Source organism: Anser brachyrhynchus (assembly GCF_964034855.1).
Source record: "Anser brachyrhynchus genome assembly, chromosome: 24".
Lineage (NCBI taxonomy): Eukaryota > Metazoa > Chordata > Aves > Anseriformes > Anatidae > Anser > Anser brachyrhynchus.
Genome location: NC_137717.1, coordinates 7443480 through 7458262, shown reverse-complemented (window position 1 = coordinate 7458262; position 14783 = coordinate 7443480). Strand labels below are relative to the sequence as shown.

The 14783-nt window shown below is 48.5% G+C and overlaps 1 protein-coding gene across 3 annotated transcripts in view; it reads right to left on the bottom strand.

Annotated features, from left to right (window-relative positions):
• The window catches only part of LUZP1 (leucine zipper protein 1), a 50160-nt gene extending 43255 nt beyond the window's left edge, over nucleotides 1–6905 (bottom strand). Inside the window, exons 1-2 of one of the 3 annotated variants that reach the window (XM_080566737.1) lie at nucleotides 6696–6905; nucleotides 5143–5210 (exon numbers count right to left, since the gene is read on the bottom strand). The gene's annotated coding sequence lies outside the window, so the exon portion shown is untranslated. Of the gene's footprint in view, nucleotides 1–5142; nucleotides 6299–6695 lie in introns of those variants that run through there. The other 2 variants (XM_080566738.1, XM_080566739.1) reach the window with 2 other exon arrangements.
• Nucleotides 6906–14783: the final 7878 nt, after the last annotated feature.

The following is a 14783-nucleotide window of genomic DNA, read 5'->3' as shown; positions in this document are numbered from 1 at the left end:
AAATTCCACCAAGATATCACATGTAACAACAAGTTCTTGAAGCAGTTTCATCAGATTTTCCCTTTAAGGTAACCCACCGCACTCCCACGTGAGGCACAGGCACCTCAAAGGCACAAGCAGCTGAAAGTACTGCAGCGGAATCAGATGATCAGCGTAAGCTTGGAGTTTCTGCAGCCTCCTTTCAGCTTTAGAAATGTAGCCTGTGATTTTCAAAGTCACCCAGCAGGGAAGCCACAAGCCAGTGCAGTAGTTTAAAACCCGGATAACACATAAAGGCAATTTATATAAAAATTTTGAGAGCAAATATGAAAACGAAGTCTGACAGATGCTGCTTCAACACGTGACGAGGTTGCAGCACTGCAGCAAAATCCGTCGTTCCCAGCTGTATGATGTTGCGCTGCACGCAGGCACTATGTGGAAGAGCTGACAATGCCAAGAAGCAGAGTGCTACACTGCTGCAGAACCGTGAACAGTTTTACCTTTCTGCAAGTGTCTGGATTGCATACTATAACAGAGCAAAATGTGTAAGTGAAATAGCTGAGGTAAAGACAAATGGGTTAGAGCTAAAAAGCTGCTCGAGCTTATGTTCATTTTAGCTAGTCATGTAGAAAGGCACGTTTTCAGCTTAGGATGAAGCTACCATTTAGAGTTCAGTTAAAATGCCCAAAGACTGAAACACAAACCTGAAAACTATTGACACGGGTGACTATTGACACACAGTGACAATGTTTTCTTGCCAGCCTCTATTCTACCTTTCCTACTATGGCAGTTGTATTTCTGATTCAGCACACTTGCTGCTGCCCACTCCTGTAGCATTAGATGCGAGCGCTGGGCTGACCTGCACGTTGTCCGTGGGTTCCCAGAGCGGGAGAGGTGCTGTGCTGCAGCCACGGGAGCCTTCCTCAGCTGCCTGGCAGGATGACTGCTATGCTGTGACACAGGTTGGGCAGCCCTCTCACATCACCTCCTACAGAAGCAGAAGCTTTTCTCTCCTACTGTGCAGCCTGACACATGAGCCTCAAGCTTCAGGGGCTTTGTAATATTAACCACCAAAGTTCATTCTTACCAGGGCTAAGAAAGCCTCAGTTCTCATATCCTCCTCCTGCTGCTCTGCTCCTTCAGAGACAGGCAGCGCACACTCAAGGATCTGTCTGGTCTCAGCCACAAAGGTGTTTGCAGGGTGTCTGAATGAAATCTGTCCCGTTCCTTCTGAGCAAGCGATCACAAATCCACTCAAGAAACAAGGACTTCCACTGCAAAAAAATCGTATTTATATTCACCAACCACCTCTCAGAGAACCATCAAGTTTGCAATTTAAAATTGCAAACCTCAAAAATGGCTAGGTGAACGAGTCAATTTGAAACTAAGTGAAGTCTGATACCCAGGTTATATGGGAGGTCAAACTATGACTTCACCTATGACTTAAAAACCAATTAGCTAGGCAAATTCAGAACTATGTTTACATTCAGTGGCCAGTACACGCAGAACAGATAAAAATCAAAGCCTACACTTTCCCTTCACGACATGAAGGAGGCAAAACCACCACACATTTCTCCCCAAGCCAGGGCAGATTGCGAGGGGGTGGTGAGGGAGCACAGGTCCTCTTCATCCCAGAGCACCGCATGCAAGAAGCAGGACCTGCCCGCAGCACCAGGCGGCCAGCCTGCTTCTGCCTCGAAGGGAGGAACGAGGGCTGGCACCAAGCACAGCCATGCTGCGGACTCCCAGCTCCATGGGGCTGGGCAGCGCTGGGACGAGGCAGCACAGAACGGCCAGTGTCGAGTCACAGCGGGACGGGGAGCGGCAGAGGGAAGCCTTCCCCTTGCACAAGATACATGCATGCATTAGCAGCTTTCCAGAGAATCTGGGAGACCAGTGGATTTTGCTGGCCTAAGTTCAATCAGACCCCAGATGATATGGCTCAAAAGTTACTTTGAGAAGAAAATGTTTGAGGTGTGCTGAATCCAGTGAAGCTCTGGCACACAGGGCCAAAATTGTTTGGACTTAAGTACAGTAACTTTTCCACTATAGCACTCTAAATGTGAAGTCTGCACTACTGATGCTCAAGTGTGGACAGCGCTTTGTGTGAGCTGCAGCTTCCCAAACACAGAGTGCCCAAAGTCACCACGAAAGCGAAGTGATGGTGCAGATGCAAACAGGGGCATGCAGGTGGCAATCCTTAATACAATCAGGGAACATTAACATTGCAAAACTGACCTCACAGTGTCCAGAACAGATCCTCACACTGATGATTCAGTCGTTTTTAGACAGGCCTGCCCTGTGCCTGACACTACTTGTGCCTTCTACCCCCACGCTGCCCCTCTCCAGCCCGACAAGTGTCCTCTGCTAGGACAGAAGTAGGCAGGGTTAAAGGGGCTTGGGGGCAGCTAATTAACTTTCACCCAGATCCACTCTTGCCACATGGCTGTACACTGCACCAGCTGGGGGAGAACTGGAAAGAGCACCCAGAGGAGAAAGCTGCCAGGAGGAGGGGAAAGGCAAACCCACCTCCCTCAACCACCATGCCCACCTGCACTGACCTAGCATTTCCCCAAACCGTGACTGGACAAAATGTAGAAGTCCTGTTGTCTCCTCCAAGTTGCAGCAGCAAGCATCAGCTCCCATTTGTTTGTCACACAGAAACAAACTTAGCAGCTGATGTCTCCCTACATTTTATAGCACTGTATTTTGGCAACCTTGTTCCTAAGCAGATAAATGCTCCATTTCATTCCCTGGGCTACTGGTGTGGATCCTAATGGGTTCCACCACCGGCACAACTCATCCAGCTCTCACTGCTACAGACACAACACTCATGGCAAAAAACTGCATAGCAGGCTGAGTATCATATTAAAACTAATTTAAACTTTCTAAAAACCCTCCATCTTTTCAACCCTTCATTATAAGAGTGCATTTACCTTTCTGTATCGTGTTTCTATGAGAATCTCAAAAGTTCAGTAATGTAAACACTACATTTGCTGTACAACCCCTATGAGCAAGCACCAAAATAGTCTCAGCTCTGTTTTACCAAGAAGGAAATAGAAACTGCTTGTGTATGGTGTTTGTGCTCCTGTGTCTACTGCCAGTGCACTTAGACAGGTGCAACAAACAGCCTTGCCTATCTTACTCCACCCTGCTTGAGGGTTAAAGAACAGAGGACTGAACTGTGCCTTACAACCCCTTATCTGTTGAGATTAGGGCCCCTACAGGGGAACATCACTGCCAGAACCTACAGAGACACAAAAAGGGTAAGACCTAAGCTGGCACGTTTTGTTGGCTAAAATCCAATGCCATACTTCACACACTCTGATTTTCAGGCTGCTGAGACAACACAAATCCCACCACCTCCACAGGAACGGTACACACGGGTACCAATTGCTCATGGGTTTTTCCATCAAACTGAATCTGTCACCAACTCCGAGCCCTCAAATCTAGAGATATGACCGACCATCCACAGTGTCTGCTATGGGTGACCTCGGTCAGCAGATGGAGAAGTCTGCCTTTGTCTGTTCATCTGGGCAAACAGCCGAGTCTGGGATGGGTGCAATGAATCCCACCTTTGGTGACCACTGACAGCAGAAGAGATCAAATTAAAGTACTCAAAAACCTCAAAAAAATATAGGCTGTGAAAAGCAAAGGGAATAACAGTATTAAAAGGTGAAGCAGACCACCAGCACCAGAGATGGAAGAAGCAATAGCAAGCAACACTTGCTTATCAGCTGTCACCAAGTATTTCAAAATGTGTGCTTTCTGCATCACATACACAGATCCAAATGTTACCTAAGAAAAAAGACTGTACAACAGTTTTACACAAGTGCTCTCCTTCCAATATGTTTTAAGAGTTCCCATGACTTGCATTGCAGTAGTTAGTGCAAAACATGCTGCCGCTCCTGATCATCATCATGTCAATCTTCCAAAGCAAATGGCCTCCTAAACAGGATTATTTGCTTCATTTGCGCTTAACGTTTGCATCAAAACTGTTCCATTTTGTGATTTGGCTCAGTTACACCAACCAGACTTTTTGAAAAACTTCTGAAAATAACAAGGTATGTCTCATTTGTTTCCTTGCTGACCACTGCCCTTGGTGGGAAGGAATGGCTTCACAGAGGACGAGCACAATCTCAGAGTACCTGTGTACAATACTAGGGTTAGATCATGCTCAAAGATTTAATCACCAGCTCATCCAAAAGAACAAAATAACTTGGCCTACATTGTTAGTAAGGCACACTTATTTTTGTTTTGTTTTTAATTACCATCTCTGGTCACAGCCAGACCTGAGAGTACTCTTTATGCAAGAAAATCTATTTTTGTCTATGTTTACTAACTTATGTTAAATACATAAACTCAGTAGCTTATTTGCAGCTGGGCCAAATTTTCAGAGCCCAGAGAAAGCCAGATGAGCTAGCAAAGAGACCATGTTGCCATAACATATTTTGGCTTCCTATAAAGTAGAAATCAGTCAGCTTGCCCTTAACTGGAGTAAGAAAATTTTACCATTTAAAAGGATTAAAGGAAAGCTGAGGCTGAAGGGCCACTTGGACCAGAACAAAGGCAGGGAAGTTAGTTACCAAGGACCTGCCTACTCATAAGTTATTCTATGCTTCCATATCTCCTTATCCTGACTTACTCCTGCCCTCAGGAATTTTTAGCTACATGCCCAAAAGAAACACAGCAAACAGCTTTCCAAGCTTTCCTCCACTTCCAGGGCCTGGCCTGTTAGAGAGGGCTTAGGTGACCCAACCAGTCCCAGCTGCCAGGGCACAACCCCAGACAGGGGCTGTGCTCACCACAGCTGAGCAGGGTCCTGCTCCGCAGCCCCACACACAGCCAGTGTTCCCCAGCGCCTTTTGGAGCCTTCTGGGAGCCTGTCCAGCTCAACAGCTTGGCAGGCAGCAAACGCAGGAAGAGAGAGCAGATCCTTTTCTGCTGTATGAGCAAGCTTAATCAGTACTGGGAAGAGTTCGAGTACCGGAGCCAGTGCAGCCATCCTTACTGCCGTGGATCCGACACAATAGAGGAATTATGCTTCTGCAAGTACCACCGATGTGAAATGGCCACGTAGCACACTGCGCCTACTGAAACACATTGACTGGCCATGGGCTTTATTAACTAACCAAAGCATATAATTGTTGGTTTTGTACTCACACATGTAGTAGAAATACAGAGGAATACTGTCCCTCTTCATTATCCAGTAGGCAAGGAAATGCGTGTCTCTGCCAAAAGACCGTAGGCATATGGTAAGTAACTGCATTTTTTCTAAATCCTGAATGCCGAAGAAAACTCCAGGGTTGTAAAATATTTCCCCTTTTACTATCATCACTATGCAGTACCGCTTAGGAGAGATTCCGCCCAGGAAGCTCTCAGTTCAACTAGAGACTTGATAAGAAACAACCTCAATGCATGCTGCAATTGTGAGCACTATTTTCAGTGACTTTGTGGAGAATTTTAATAGCATTTATGCACCTATTAAAATCTAATCCAACTACACCTAATCAGAAGGTGCTGACTAGTTGGTATGGTCACTTTAACTTAGGTTTGATTGGTTTAAAGGCTTCAAGTGCAGCATTAGAAAATAAAATGCAAATTTGCAATGAAAGTGTGGTCACCAAGGACAACCACCAAAGGTCTGCTACTCCACTTGCTCTACATACCAACAACTTGTGACACCTGGCAAAGCCAATTGCAGTATTTTAGTAAGTTTTATGAGGAGAAAAGAAAGGAGATTCTGTGATGTTAAATCAATGAATTCCCTCAAGACAAGGGAGCAAAGAGGGCTTAACCTGATTAACAAGAGAGCATCAGAGAAGCTCACACATAACAGGGAGAACGTTATTCATCATAAATAAGAGCGGGTGGGCTGGGAAAGAGAGGAAAAATCAGATAAATAACTGACAGGAAAGCGAGTAGATAGTTGCAGGAGAAAAAAAAACAAAAACTGATGGCTATTCACAGGAACCCCATGCCTTAAGCGTCTAGAAACCTCAAGAAGGTCAACTACACGATAACCGTAGCAGAGAACCCTACGCCCAGCGTTGGACGTGTATTAGGCATTTATTTGTCTCCAAAACGTCGGTGAATTTCCGCACGCCTTTGCAGAGTACCCGCAGCGCTCCAGCCTGGCGAAAAGGCCGTGTGCCTTCCGGCCGGCCGCGCCGCGACCCCGCGGCCAGCCGCGGGCCCCGCTCCGTCCCCGCCGCCGGGTGAACGGCTGCTTCAGGAGCTCGGGAGATTCCTCGGAGGCAACCGAGCAGAGCCCGAGCCCGCCCGCGGGCGGCTCCCACCGGCGGCGGGGCAGCCCCGCGGGGCGCCGCACTGCTCTCGCCGAGCTCCCCGGAGCGACCGCCGCGGGCCGCGCGGGCGGGCCGGGCGCGGGGCCAGTGCCGGAGCCCGCCAGGCCCTGGCGCGGCGGGGCAGGCCCGGCCCGGCCGTTCCCGGCAGCGCGGCCTCGCCGCGGTCGGGGTCTCGCCGCCGCCGCGCCGCGGGCGCCCCGGTCCCGCGGCACCCGCCCGGCGCGGGCGGCTGGAAGGCGGTCTGCCGGCAGCGCAGACAAAGCGGATGCCTCGAATTCCTCCCCACCCCGCCGGTCGGGCGGAGGCGGCGGCGTCGCGGGGCTCCGGACGGGGCCGCGGCACCCGCCCGCCCGCGGCCCTCCCCGCCACCCTCCGCCGAGCCCGCCCGCGGCGCCCACCTCTGCCTACCTGGGCAGCGGCAGCGGCCGCGCTCGGCCTCCGCCCGCGGCGCGCTCGGTCCGCGCGGGCAGCCGCCGGGCCGACCCGGGCTGGGGCAGCCGCGCCGCGACTCGGGCAGCCGCAGCCCGCGGGGCTCGGGCTCGGGCTGCGGGTCCGGCCGCTGACAATGAGAGGCGGGCCGCGGCACCGGGCGGCGCCTGGCGTCACCGCGGGGGGAGCAGGGCTGGCGGGGCGGGGGGCGGGAGCACGGCGCTGCCGGGCGGGGCGGGGCGGGGGTCCCGGGCCTAGGCCCTGCTCCTGCTCCGTGCCAGCCGGCCCGGCCGCGGTGCCGCCCCGCGGCGCCCTCCGCCGGCGCCCGGGCCCAGATCCTACGGCTTCCTTCGCTTTCTCCGTAGTTGGGAGAAGCCGGTGAGGGAGCTTCGGCCATTTTGGGGGAAAGCCGGGCGTGGGGCTGCCGGCTCGGACCAGGCCTCGCGCAGCCGGGCGGCCCTGCGCCCGCCGGGCCCCGCTGCCCGCCCGGCCGGTCCCGGGGGCGCGGCCGGAGCTAACTTTATCTTAGTGCCTCCGGTGGAGCAGGTGGAGGTGGCCTGGAGGAGGCTGCGGTCCGTGGAGAGCCCCCGCAGGAGCAGGCCCCGGGCCGGAGCTGCAGCCATGGAGAGGAGCCCACGCAGGAGCGGGGGGTCTCGGGGGAGCTGCTGCCCGTGGGGGATCCAGGCTGGAGCAGTTTGCTCCTGGGGGATGGACCCCGTGGGACGGAGCCGTGTGGGAGCAGTTCTTGAAGAGCTGCAGCCCCCGCAGGCTCAGTTCGGGAAGGACGGCATCCCGTGGGAGGGACCCCACGGGGAGCAGGGGCAGAGAGGGACCGAGAAGGAGCGGTGGAGACGAAGTGTCAGGGACTGACCGCAGCCCCCGTTCCCCGTTCCCTTGCGCTGCTCAGGGGGAGGATGTAGAATAGGGTGGGTAGAGTGAAGGTGTTTTAGTTTCTCACTGCTCTAGTTTGTTAGTAATGGGCAATAAAATACCTTAATCTCCCTATGCTGACACTGTTTTACACGTGAGGATGATTGTTGAGTGATTTCCCTGTCCTTATCTCAACCCTTGGGCCCTTTTCATCTTATTTTCTCCCCCTTTCTTTTTGAGGAGGGGGAGTGAGAGAGCGGTTGTGGTGGAGCTCAGCTGCTCAGATGAGTAAAACCACCACAGGTATGTGCAACCCAAAGATGTTTAGATGGAGCTGGAGACAAGAGGCCTTGTCCAAATGGACCAGCACCAAATGGAAAAAGCTGCTCAAAGTATTTCTCTGCTATTAAGCAAAACCCCAGGACTAACGTAATACAGAGTTTTTCCTAGAGGGTGGTGTGATGATGGACACTGAGAGTGATAGCTATCAATGCCTTTGTATAGCATTGGGCTGGAACTGCCCATTTGGGTCAAAGGAGGATCGGGTCAGCAGCTGATGAGTGCTTCCAGCCCGCAGGCAGACTTGGAAGTCTTATAATGCATTGTCCCCTTTTACTAGTAGGTGTGTTAGCTATAGTCCAATACTGTATATTTATTACAATACTGTTATGTATATATATTCCAGTTTATTCCAAATAAATTTCAGGCAATGCCAAAGGAAGATGCTTCAAGTGCTAGGTGATTCATCTTGTAATGCTCTGGTAGAATATTGTGTGTGTTCACATGGAGTTGCAGGAATGCAATACCAAGAACACAACAGTGATACAATATATCTTGTTAGTACAAAGATTCACCTAAGACATTTAGTTGTGTTGTGTTTTGACATTTCATGGTGTGCCCTTATGACCAGGAAAACCATTTAGTGAACTGAACTGCTCCCCAAGGACAAGGAAGGAACAAAAAACAAGTGAAAAATGTGTGCTTTCTGCTCCCTGACAACGTGCCACCTGTTGGCTCCTGTGCCTTGCTGGTGGGAGAAGCCTGGGGGATCCATTCTGGGACATGGGCTAGTCAAAGGGCCCATCTCTGCCAGCAGGTTCGGCACCATCATCTTGGGTGCCAGGTGTAGAAGGCTGCATGTAATGAGTGGGACCTGCAGCAGGGCTGGGCTGACACCCCCAACAATTGGCTGGCTATGCTCATACTTACTGAAGGCTCACCAAAATGCTTCGTCATTCTAGCATATCCCAAAGGCCCAGAGCTCAGCTCATGGCCCCTGGCAGCACTATCAAGTTTCCCCAGGGTGGCAGAGGTTAGGCTTTGGAAATGGCAGCTAAGTCACAGCTCTTGAAGAAAAGTCCCCCCTGGAGCCCAGGGATGAAAACACTGTTCTAGCACTGACCAGGGATGCTGAGACTCCTGTACCACAGTCTCCAGGAGGACAAGGTCAGTTATCTCCTCAAAACTCCACGCCTCTGATATGCTGTGGGGGTATCCTCTTAGGGCAGAAGGGAGTGATTGGTCTCACAGTGTGCATTTACTATCCTTGTTCCCAGTTCAGCCCCCAACATTATGGAGGTTTGGGTGCTGGGATAGATACAGGGGGACAACATTCAGGAGAGGATGTGAAGGGAAGGGCCAGAAAGTGGGATGTGTCTCCCCACCGTAGGCTCTCTCCTTGGTGTATCCTTCAGTATCATCTGTGTGGATCGCACCTGCTTTTGTTGTTAGCAGTTGGCTGCAGTGGTCTGTGCGGGATCACTCCTGGCACCCAGGTAGGCTACTTAGCAGCCATTGATGGGTATCTGAGGAAGACAGGTTTCTAGTGGTAGTACTGGCATTCTGCTTTGAGTTTTGGAAAATCAGCACCCATCCTTTCAAGCCAAGAGATGGCCATTGTACCTGTGCCCCAGGCCTTAGTGAGTCCTCATCATGCATTCAGTCTCTTCTCCCAAGCAATAAGCAAAAGGACAAGAGGAAATGGCTTCAAGTTGCGCTGGGGCAGTTTAGGTTGGATATTAGGACAAATTTCTTCACTGCAGGGGTTGTGAGGCATTGGAACAGGCTGCCTGGGGAAGTAGCTGAGTCATCATACCCAGAGGTATTCGAAAGACACGTAGATGTGGTGCTTAGAGACATGGTTTAGTGGTAGACGTGGCAGTGCTAGGTTAATGGTTGGGCTTGGTGATCCTAGGGGTCTTTTCCAACTTAAATGATTCTCTGATTAATGCAATCAACAGAGTCATGCTCATTATGGGCTATGGAGGATGCTTCTCAGTCTCCTGTGCCACAATATGTCAGCAGCATTTGGACAATGAACTGATGGGAGGCAGTCAAGGGAGGTGTGAGGGAAATACTGAGGAACATGCTGAGCTCTAAGGAGAAATAAAGAAGAACAAAGAAGCCAGAAGGTTCAGATACCAAAACTGTATCTGAACCAGCTTCCAGGTGAGGATTCCAGTGTGAGGAAGAGACAGTGACTGGAAAACCAGGGAATGTCAGTGTGTCAGACCTCTGGATCAGCATGGGAGACGCCCTACCCACTGTGGTGGAAGTGGCATGGCTGCAGCTGACGATACCATGGATGTGGCAACAGGCCTGCAGCTGTCTGAGGAGATACGCTGGCGAAAAAAGCTGTGTTGTAGGGTTAGAGAAAGTTTTCTCACAGAAAAGGAAATGTGATGCATGACCTAAAGGAAATGAGGAGAAATAAGGAAGCTCTAGCTGTCCTGAGGGGAAGGAACACTTTTTTTCCTTTCTTATTTGTGGGGACTTAGTGCGTCCAATGGAAGCATCAGACAAAATGGCAGAAAGGGGCAAGTGGGGACGTAAGAAAGTGCTGAAGGCAGACCTAGCTCTGGGCTGCAGTGGGGAATACTGAGCCAAAGTTTGGCAACAGAGGCAACCTTTTGCCAAAAATTGGCAGAGGAGACAAGAACAAAGTCAGGGAGCCCAACTCACCCTGAAGAGTAAAGGGAACTAGCAGCGGGGCAAGCTACGCAGGGGCTGGAACAGGAAGAGGAAAGAGGATGCAGAGGCACAGGGCGAGGGAGGAGAAGATACACCAGAGGTTATGCTGTTGGTGCTGTGCTTAGGGTGGGCTGGAGAAGGTCACTGTGCTTGTGTGCTTGATATGAATAGCAGAGTGGGTTAAAGTTGGGAGGGAAGCAGTGATCTCTTTCCCCCAGGTCTCTTTCTTATCTCAAAGACTGTCACTGTGGCGTGGCAGCTTCCTCTTCTTATAGTACTTGGCAGAAAAGGTTGTGTATTCCCAAGGGTGCAGAGTGTAAATAATGTGACCAGAAATGAGGTGGGGGGAGGGGAGATGAAACGCCCATAAAATCATGAATAGTATGGGGAAGCAACAGAAACTGTCAGCATGTCTGACAACAGAAGGGTGTAGCAGGTTTATACAAACAAAAGTAGCTCTTGCAGTTTATGCACTGCTTGATAGCATGAGAAGTGCATGACCACAGGATGCCACAAACACCAGAGATATGAGTAGGAAAAGGGATTAGACAGGCTCACGGGTAACAGATTTCTCAGTAGCTATGAAAAATATCTAGTCATCTAGTCTGTGAAGTGCCTGAAGTGACTTTTCAGATGCTCTTTCTGTTCTGTACTTGCTGTTTCTATGGTGAATTTAAATGAGGTATGTAAGTTGATCTAACAGCTTGCTAATGATGATACATGCAGTTCTGTCCTGTCCTCCTGAAACTACTTTTGAGTCTGTCCTGCTTCTGTTGCACCACTTCTAGCATTTGTTCTGTTCATTAAACTGGCAGAAAATTAACACGAAGTGAATACTTTTCTGCCAGTTTAGTGAGTTGAATCAGCCCACGGGTTTATGAGCCAGTGGCATCCATCAAAACAAAATTTTTTGTTGTTCTCTGCAAGGAAGATGAGAAGTTTTTTTTAATGGCAGTTGAAATTCTTACATTATTACTTGATTGCAGGGCTTCAACCTTTAAGTATTAACATCAGGGTCATGATAAGATCCCAATATTTATTGAATTAGCTTCTAAAAGCTTCTGACAGAGCTGGAGCCTTGGCTATGCTAGGTGCCACACAGACTTTAGGAATATGAATAAACACAGTTAAGTGGGGAAAAAAAAGAAACATTGACTCCTATGTTGTAGTTACAAGATTCTACCATGATGTCCCCTGGGAGCCCACAACCATATCAAGGTACAGCAACAAAGGTACTGATCTCTGAGAAGCAAGCAGCAACATCAGAAACAGGACAATGTCATATTCAGTTCATACCATCTTCCTCCTGGTAACAAAGCATATGCTGTGGCATTACAGTGACAGTGCCACATCATCTTTAGACCAAGGCTCTTCATCTCTGTCTTCACCAGCATCATAAGACAGAATCTGACATATCGGGAGAACAGCATAATGGGTAGTGGTTGCTGTTGGCAGTAATAAACGGGATTTGCATGCACTCAAAGCTAGGTTTGTCTGAATATGTTAGACAACTCCAGTACAGACTCAAGTCTCATTTCAGTCTTTCTTCCAAGGCAGTGGAAATGTCATTAAAGTCAACTGAGTTTAGGGGGTATTTCACCCCTTCCTGGAGCAGACATCATAAAAATATCAGCTGAATTAGGCATACACATGAGACCAGAAGGATGCCTTTGAGAGTGCCAGGAAAGCTAGCTAATGTCATCGCAAGACTGCTTTTTATAATTTTTTGAAAGGTCCTAGGGAAAGTTCTGGTAATTGAAAAAAAGACAGATGTCTTCTTCCTTAGTTGTTGGAATATCCTGCACTGAAATCTAATTGCAGAGTTCTGCAGTGAACACACAATGCTTTGACTTTTATTTATCTAATTCTTCTGTTTTGAATAAATTCTAATTTGTCATTGAAATAACTATGTGTTGGAACAACCACAATATGTACTTCTTTACAAATTAAAAAAAAAAGTGTTTTACTTTACCTTTGTGCTCAATATTACCAGAGTTTAACTGGAGAGGCTCTTAGAAATCACGCAGCTCTCGTGTGCCTTCTTTGAAATGCATTTGTATTCTCTTGACTGTGATCCACAGACGATTAATGACACGGTAAATATGGACATTGATCTCTGACATAACAGCCTCCTCCTTTCAGCTGTGTGATGTTATTTATCTTTCATTTATGATCCTTAGTTAGTGTTTTCCTATGCTAGTTCCACATCATTTTTTTTTTCAAATATGAATTTCTGAAGCATTATACCAAATATTTACCAGCATTGACAATGGTGTAATATTGGACCATATGCCTTTTTGAACTAGCCTATAATCAAAGAAAGGGGACAGTTTCTTTGTTCTTGAATGACAGTGTCTTGTAATTGCCCAAAGAACAGTAGTGGATCATGTTCTATTCTACGATATTTTGCCATTCTGTTCATCATTGGAAGTAGGCAAGACAGGGGAAGAACAAAAATATAGTTGATCCAGATGAGGCAATCGGAATGGACCATCTAGCCTCTCAAAGGACCATTATCTGTGGTTTTGTGATACATGGAAGTCCTCGCATTGTGTAGATGAGAAATGTTCAGGTGACAATTTGTATCAAAGGCCTTACAGAAGTCCAGGCAGATGACATCAGTAGCTCTTCCCTTGTCCACCGATATAGTCAGTCCATCTTAGAAGGCCACTGGATTAGTCAGGCACGATTTGCCCTTAGTGAAGCCATATAGTCTGTCTCTAATCACCTTCCTATCCTCCATATGTTTTGACATGACATCCAGAAGGACCTGTTCCATGATCTCACTAGGCACCAAGGTGAGACTTACTGGTGGGTAGTTTCCAGGATCCTCCTTGTGACCCTTTTTAAAAAGGGGTGCAATATTCCCTTTTCTCCAGTCACTGGGGACCTCTCCTGACAGCTAGGACTTTTCAAGTATGATGTGGAGAATAGTTTAGCAACCACATCAGCCAATTCCCTTAGGACCCTGGGATGCATCTTGTTGGGTCCCATAGTCTTGTGTATGTTCAATATGGTTCGTGTCCCACCATGTCTCAGTGGTACTGATTAGGTCATAGCTTTCTAAGTACACAGTGGCTTCCAACTTCTGTTTGTTACCAAAGCTATGTGCATTAGTATAGAGACACTTCAGTTGGACTATCAACCCTGTCACCTTTTTAGAGGAACATACTTTGAGGACTTTAACAGGTTTTTCAGTGTTGGTTCCTAATACATCAGTAGCTCCTGGCTCTTCTCTGTTACTCAAAACTCCATTCCCTTCCCCTGCTAAGTCTAGTTTAAAGCTCTCCTTATAACTTTGGCCAGCTTGTTAACTTTAGCAAGTCAGTTCTTTACTGTGATTTTAGTAAGGCTTTCAACACTGATTCCCACAATATTCTTGTAACCAATTTGGGATGTTGTAGTCAGGATGGATGGACAGCTTGATACCAAGCAGAGTACTAGAGAGAACTATTTTGAGATCTGTCACGTTTAACAACTTTATCAATGGCTCAGAGGAAGCAACAGAGTGCACTCAGGTTTGCAGATGACAATGAGCTGGGGAGACTAATCCATACGTTCATGGGCAGAGCCACCATTCAGAGAAACCTAGACAGGTTTAACAAAGGGGCCAATGGAAACCTTATGAAATTCTGCAAGGACAAATGCAAAATCCTGCACCAGGGAAGGAAGAACCCTTTGCAATGTAACAGGCTGAGTACTGACTGGACGGGTAGCAGCTTTCCTGGAAAGGACCTGGGAGTCTTGGTAGGCAGCAAGCTGAACAGGAGTCAGCAGTGTGTCCTGGCAGCAGAGAAGGCTGTATTAACAGAAGCATTGCTGATAAATCAAGGGAAGTGATTATTATGTTCTACTCAGCACTTGTTAGAGCACATCTAGAATATGACTGTGTCCAGTTTTGGGCCTCAGTCTTGGAAGGCTGAAAAGAACCCTCAGTAACCTCGTCTGATGTCACAACTGGCCCTGCTTTGAGTAGGATTTTAGACTAGCAACCTCCAGAGGTCCCTTCCAAGTGAATTACTCTGTTAGTGTGTTGTGTGTCCTCAGATCTGAGCAAGGACTGATACACTTGCTATCATTGCCTCTATCGGTATTTCTAATTAGATGTTGGCATCAGCTACTCCAAGTCTTTGATTTCAAGTTTAGAACCAGGTATCAGGACACCTGAAGGACACTGTAGAAGATGCTCCCTCAGTGAAATGCAGACAAAAATTCAGTATTACTTGG